Below are 6000 nucleotides of genomic sequence, written 5' to 3' on the forward strand. Positions count from 1 at the left end.
GGAGGGGCACGGGAGGGCCGTGGAGGGGCACGGGAGGGCCGTGGAGGGGCACGGGAGGGCCGTGGAGGGGCACGGGAGGGCCGTGGAGGGGCACGGGAGGGCCGTCCAGGGGCACGGGAGGGCCGTCCAGGGGCACGGGAGGGCCGTCCAGGGGCACGGGAGGGCCGTCCAGGGGCACGGGAGGGCCGTCCAGGGGCACGGGAGGGCCGTCCAGGGGCACGGGAGGGCCGTCCAGGGGCACGGGAGGGCCGTCCAGGGGCACGGGAGGGCCGTCCAGGGGCACGGGAGGGCCGTCCAGGGGCACGGGAGGGCCGTCCAGGGGCACGGGAGGGCCGTCGAGGGGCACGGGAGGGCCGTCGAGGGGCACGGGAGGGCCGTCGAGGGGCACGGGAGGGCCGTCCAGGGGCACGGGAGGGCCGTCCAGGGGCACGGGAGGGCCGTCCAGGGGCACGGGAGGGCCGTCCAGGGGCACGGGAGGGCCGTCCAGGGGCACGGGAGGGCCGTCCAGGGGCACGGGAGGGCCGTCCAGGGGCACGGGAGGGCCGTCGAGGGGCACGGGAGGGCCGTCGAGGGGCACGGGAGGGCCGTCGAGGGGCACGGGAGGGCCGTCGAGGGGCACGGGAGGGCCGTCGAGGGGCACGGGAGGGCCGTCGAGGGGCACGGGAGGGCCGTCGAGGGGCACGGGAGGGCCGTCGAGGGGCACGGGAGGGCCGTCGAGGGGCACGGGAGGGCCGTCGAGGGGCACGGGAGGGCCGTCGAGGGGCACGGGAGGGCCGTCGAGGGGCACGGGAGGGCCGTCGAGGGGCACGGGAGGGCCGTCGAGGGGCACGGGAGGGCCGTCGAGGGGCACGGGAGGGCCGTCGAGGGGCACGGGAGGGCCGTCGAGGGGCACGGGAGGGCCGTCGAGGGGCACGGGAGGGCCGTCGAGGGGCACGGGAGGGCCGTCGAGGGGCACGGGAGGGCCGTCCAGGGGCACGGGAGGGCCGTCGAGGGGCACGGGAGGGCCGTCCAGGGGCACGGGAGGGGCGTCCAGGGGCACGGGAGGGCCGTCGAGGGGCACGGGAGGGCCGTCGAGGGGCACGGGAGGGCCGTCGAGGGGCACGGGAGGGCCGTCGAGGGGCACGGGAGGGGCGTCGAGGGGCACGGGAGGGGCGTCGAGGGGCACGGGAGGGGCGTCGAGGGGCACGGGAGGGGCGTCGAGGGGCACGGGAGGGGCGTCGAGGGGCACGGGAGGGGCGTCGAGGGGCACGGGAGGGGCGTCGAGGGGCACGGGAGGGGCGTCGAGGGGCACGGGAGGGGCGTCGAGGGGCACGGGAGGGGCGTCGAGGGGCACGGGAGGGGCGTCGAGGGGCACGGGCGGGGCGTCGAGGGGCACGGGAGGGGCGTCGAGGGGCAAGGGAGGGCGTCGAGGGGCAAGGGTGGGGCGTCGAGGGGCAAGGGAGGGGCGTCGAGGGGCAAGGGAGGGGCGTCGAGGGGCAAGGGAGGGGCGTCGAGGGGCAAGGGAGGGGCGTCGAGGGGCAAGGGAGGGGCGTCGAGGGGCAAGGGAGGGGCGTCGAGGGGCAAGGGAGGGGCGTCGAGGGGCAAGGGAGGGGCGTCGAGGGGCAAGGGAGGGGCGTCGAGGGGCAAGGGAGGGGCGTCGAGGGGCAAGGGAGGGGCGTCGAGGGGCAAGGGAGGGGCGACGAGGGGCAAGGGAGGGGCGTCGAGGGGCACGGGAGGGGCGTCGAGGGGCAAGGGAGGGGCGTCGAGGGGCAAGGGAGGGGCGTCGAGGGGCAAGGGAGGGGCGTCGAGGGGCAAGGGAGGGGCGTCGATGGGCAAGGGAGGGGCGTCGAGGGGCAAGGGAGGGGCGTCGAGGGGCAAGGGAGGGGCGTCGAGGGGCAAGGGAGGGGCGTCGAGGGGCAAGGGAGGGGCGTCGAGGGGCAAGGGAGGGGCGTCGAGGGGCAAGGGAGGGGCGTCGAGGGGCAAGGGAGGGGCGTCGAGGGGCAAGGGAGGGGCGTCGAGGGGCAAGGGAGGGGCGTCGAGGGGCAAGGGAGGGGCGTCGAGGGGCAAGGGAGGGGCGTCGAGGGGCAAGGGAGGGGCGTCGAGGGGCAAGGGAGGGGCGTCGAGGGGCAAGGGAGGGGCGTCGAGGGGCAAGGGAGGGGCGTCGAGGGGCAAGGGAGGGGCGTCGAGGGGAAAGGGAAGACAGTCGAGGGGAAAGGGAAGACAGTCGGGGGGAAAGGGAAGACAGTCGAGGGGAAAGGGAAGACAGTCGAGGGGAAAGGGAAGACAGTCGAGGGGAAAGGGAAGACAGTCGAGGGGAAAGGGAAGACAGTCGAGGGGAAAGGGAAGGAAGTCGAGGGGAAAGGGAAGGCAGTCGAGGGGAAAGGGAAGGCAGTCGAGGGGAAAGGGAAGGCAGTCGAGGGGAAAGGGAAGGCAGTCGAGGGGAAAGGGAAGGCAGTCGAGGGGAAAGGGAAGGCAGTCGAGGGGAAAGGGAAGGCAGTCGAGGGGAAAGGGAAGGCAGTCGAGGGGAAAGGGAAGGCAGTCGAGGGGAAAGGGAAGGCAGTCGAGGGGAAAGGGAAGGCAGTCGAGGGGAAAGGGAAGGCAGTCGAGGGGAAAGGGAAGGCAGTCGAGGGGAAAGGGAAGGCAGTCGAGGGGAAAGGGAAGGAAGTCGAGGGGAAAGGGAAGGAAGTCGAGGGGAAAGGGAAGGAAGTCGAGGGGAAAGGGAAGGAAGTCGAGGGGAAAGGGAAGGCAGTCGAGGGGAAAGGGAAGGCAGTCGAGGGGAAAGGGAAGGCAGTCGAGGGGAAAGGGAAGGAAGTCGAGGGGAAAGGGAAGGAAGTCGAGGGGAAAGGGAAGGAAGTCGAGGGGAAAGGGAAGGCAGTCGAGGGGAAAGGGAAGGCAGTCGAGGGGAAAGGGAAGGCAGTCGAGGGGAAAGGGAAGGCAGTCGAGGGGAAAGGGAAGGCAGTCGAGGGGAAAGGGAAGGAAGTCGAAGGGAAAGGGAAGGAAGTCGAGGGGAAAGGGAAGGAAGTCGAGGGGAAAGGGAAGGAAGTCGAGGGGAAAGGGAAGGCAGTCGAGGGGAAAGGGAAGGAAGTCGAGGGGAAAGGGAAGGCAGTCGAGGGGAAAGGGAAGGAAGTCGAGGGGAAAGGGAAGGAAGTCGAGGGGAAAGGGAAGGAAGTCAAGGGGAAAGGGAAGGAAGTCGAGGGGAAAGGGAAGGAAGTCGAGGGGAAAGGGAAGGCAGTCGAGGGGAAAGGGAAGGCAATCGAGGGGAAAGGGAAGGAAGTCGAGGGGAAAGGGAAGGAAGCCGAGGGGAAAGGGAAGGAAGTCGAGGGGAAAGGGAAGGAAGTCGAGGGGAAAGGGAAGGAAGTCGAGGGGAAAGGGAAGGAAGTCGAGGGGAAAGGGAAGGAAGTCGAGGGGAAAGGGAAGGAAGTCGAGGGGAAAGGGAAGGAAGTCGAGGGGAAAGGGAAGGAAGTCGAGGGGAAAGGGAAGGAAGTCGAGGGGAAAGGGAAGGAAGTCGAGGGGAAAGGGAAGGCAGTCGAGGGGAAAGGGAAGGCAGTCGAGGGGAAAGGGAAGGCAGTCGAGGGGAAAGGGAAGGCAGTCGAGGGGAAAGGGAAGGCAGTCGAGGGGAAAGGGAAGGCAGTCGAGGGGAAAGGGAAGGAAGTCGAGGGGAAAGGGAAGGAAGTCGAGGGGAAAGGGAAGGAAGTCGAGGGGAAAGGGAAGGAAGTCGAGGGGAAAGGGAAGGCAGTCGAGGGGAAAGGGAAGGCAGTCGAGGGGAAAGGGAAGGCAGTCGAGGGGAAAGGGAAGGAAGTCGAGGGGAAAGGGAAGGAAGTCGAGGGGAAAGGGAAGGAAGTCGAGGGGAAAGGGAAGGAAGTCGAGGGGAAAGGGAAGGCAGTCGAGGGGAAAGGGAAGGAAGTCGAGGGGAAAGGGAAGGCAGTCGAGGGGAAAGGGAAGGAAGTCGAGGGGAAAGGGAAGTCGAGGGGAAAGGGAAGGCAGTCGAGGGGAAAGGGAAGGCAATCGAGGGGAAAGGGAAGGAAGTCGAGGGGAAAGGGAAGGAAGTCGAGGGGAAAGGGAAGAAAGTCGAGGGGAAAGGGAAGGAAGTCGAGGGGAAAGGGAAGGAAGTCGAGGGGAAAGGGAAGGAAGTCGAGGGGAAAGGGAAGGAAGTCGAGGGGAAAGGGAAGGCAGTCGAGGGGAAAGGGAAGGCAGTCGAGGGGAAAGGGAAGGAAGTCGAGGGGAAAGGGAAGGAAGTCGAGGGGAAAGGGAAGGAAGTCGAGGGGAAAGGGAAGGAAGTCGAGGGGAAAGGGAAGGAAGTCGAGGGGAAAGGGAAGGAAGTCGAGGGGAAAGGGAAGGAAGTCGAGGGGAAAGGGAAGGCAGTCGAGGGGAAAGGGAAGGAAGTCGAGGGGAAAGGGAAGGAAGTCGAGGGGAAAGGGAAGGAAGTCGAGGGGAAAGGGAAGGAAGTCGAGGGGAAAGGGAAGGAAGTCGAGGGGAAAGGGAAGGAGAAAGGAGAGCAGAAACCAGTGGAGTCCATGTTAAAGTCATCCAGTTGGAGAGTGCCCAGACCAAACATATATAATGTTGTTGTTCCAACTTCGGGGTGGTCTTGGTAGTTAAGTACATGCATGGGGCATGTGATGAAGGGCTCCAGCCCAAAACGTTGGTTCTGCATCTTTATCTTTGCTATATAAAGTACACGGTTTGACCTGCTGAGTTTCCCCTGCTTGGTGATTTTACTTCAGCCACCGTTATCTGCAGACTTTCGTATTTTACTCATGAGAATGATAAAATTCGGCCGTCGCTCGAACAATCTACGTTCTTCTCGAGAGTTGAGATAGGAAACCACCGGGTCTCCTCATCTAATTTTTTTTGGGGGTGGGGGGGGCGATGCATTTACCTCAGGTCTTTTATTTTATTCCGACACTCCCGACCCTTCCTTGTTCGATGGCTGTCGAGGACCGCGCTTCCCTCCGGCGGGGCGTCCACGAGCCCAACTGACCCGAGCGCGTGCGGCGCGACCATTCATTCCCTCGTGATCCGCCGCGCGCCTCCGGGGAAAGGGGTGGGGGGGGGGGGGGGGTAGTGCGCATGCGCTCCCCGGCTTCGCCTGGGCCGTGCGCTCAGGGAGGGAACGCGAACGACCCATGGACCCCAACACCTGGAGCATTTTTTTTGTGTGTGGTGGCTGTGGCAGCTCCTCCCTCCCCACCTCGTCAGTCTTGATCGTTCGAATTATTTTTTAAAATCCTCTGCAGTCCGAAAGGCACCAGTTCTCTTCAGCGCCTTTCCATCTGCACTGCATTAAAGGAAGAAAACGTGTCGAGTTTCCGACTCCCTTCTGCACTTTGCAATAACATTGAAGGTCGGGAAATATTCCCCCCAAGGGCTAATGCCATTAATGCACCCGTCTAAACATCTACACTTTGCCACAAACACTGAACATGCCTGTCCCTTATTTTTAGATGAAACAAAGACATCGCAGGACTTGAACCCCCACTCGGTCGGGGCTTCCCCCTCCCATGTTACCGCCTCGCAGGCATTCCGGACGATCGAATTGACCTTGCTCCAAAATCCGCACCTCACCTGAAGAAACCGGTCAGATGGTTTCAGGACGAATGGGCTTCGTCACATCTGAACTTCTGCACCCTCCCTGACGGACCCAAATTCACCACGGGTCCGGTTCGACCACGAACGGAGAGGTGCGGAAACACCGGGAAGCAATGCACCCGAAAAAAGTGAGGGAAGAGCCGAGTTGGAGGGATATCGGGGAGGTGGGGGGGGGGGGGGGTCTCCCCGTCCCTCGATCTTTAAAAAGCACTCGCCTTCATTTTGGAGAAATACATGGTAAACGACTTGCTGCAGTTTGCAATCGGAGAGAATTCAATGTCATCGGCTCTAAGGTATTTTTCGGGCTTCGCGCTGGCCCCTCTATACTTGCAACACTCAAAAGAAAGTTATGCTTCATTGATTCGTCGGGGTGTTTTGGGATCAGTGGGTTGCATTGGATGAAATTAGACTTCGTCAAAAGGCAGGGGAAAT

At 64.5% G+C, this 6000-nt stretch overlaps 1 protein-coding gene across 21 annotated transcripts in view; it reads right to left on the reverse strand.

Annotated features, from left to right (window-relative positions):
* LOC138753237 (neurexin-3-like) overlaps positions 1-5002 on the reverse strand; it is a 2173925-nt gene extending 2168923 nt beyond the window's left edge. For 10 of the 21 annotated variants that reach the window (XM_069916002.1, XM_069915996.1, XM_069916001.1 and 7 more), the window contains exon 1: positions 4859-5001. The gene's annotated coding sequence lies outside the window, so the exon portion shown is untranslated. Of the gene's footprint in view, positions 1-4858 lie in introns of all 21 variants that reach the window. The other 11 variants (XM_069916009.1, XM_069916007.1, XM_069916017.1 and 8 more) reach the window with 2 other exon arrangements.
* Positions 5003-6000: the final 998 nt, after the last annotated feature.

The sequence above is a fragment of the Narcine bancroftii genome, chromosome 2 (genome assembly GCF_036971445.1).
Source record: "Narcine bancroftii isolate sNarBan1 chromosome 2, sNarBan1.hap1, whole genome shotgun sequence".
NCBI lineage: Eukaryota > Metazoa > Chordata > Chondrichthyes > Torpediniformes > Narcinidae > Narcine > Narcine bancroftii.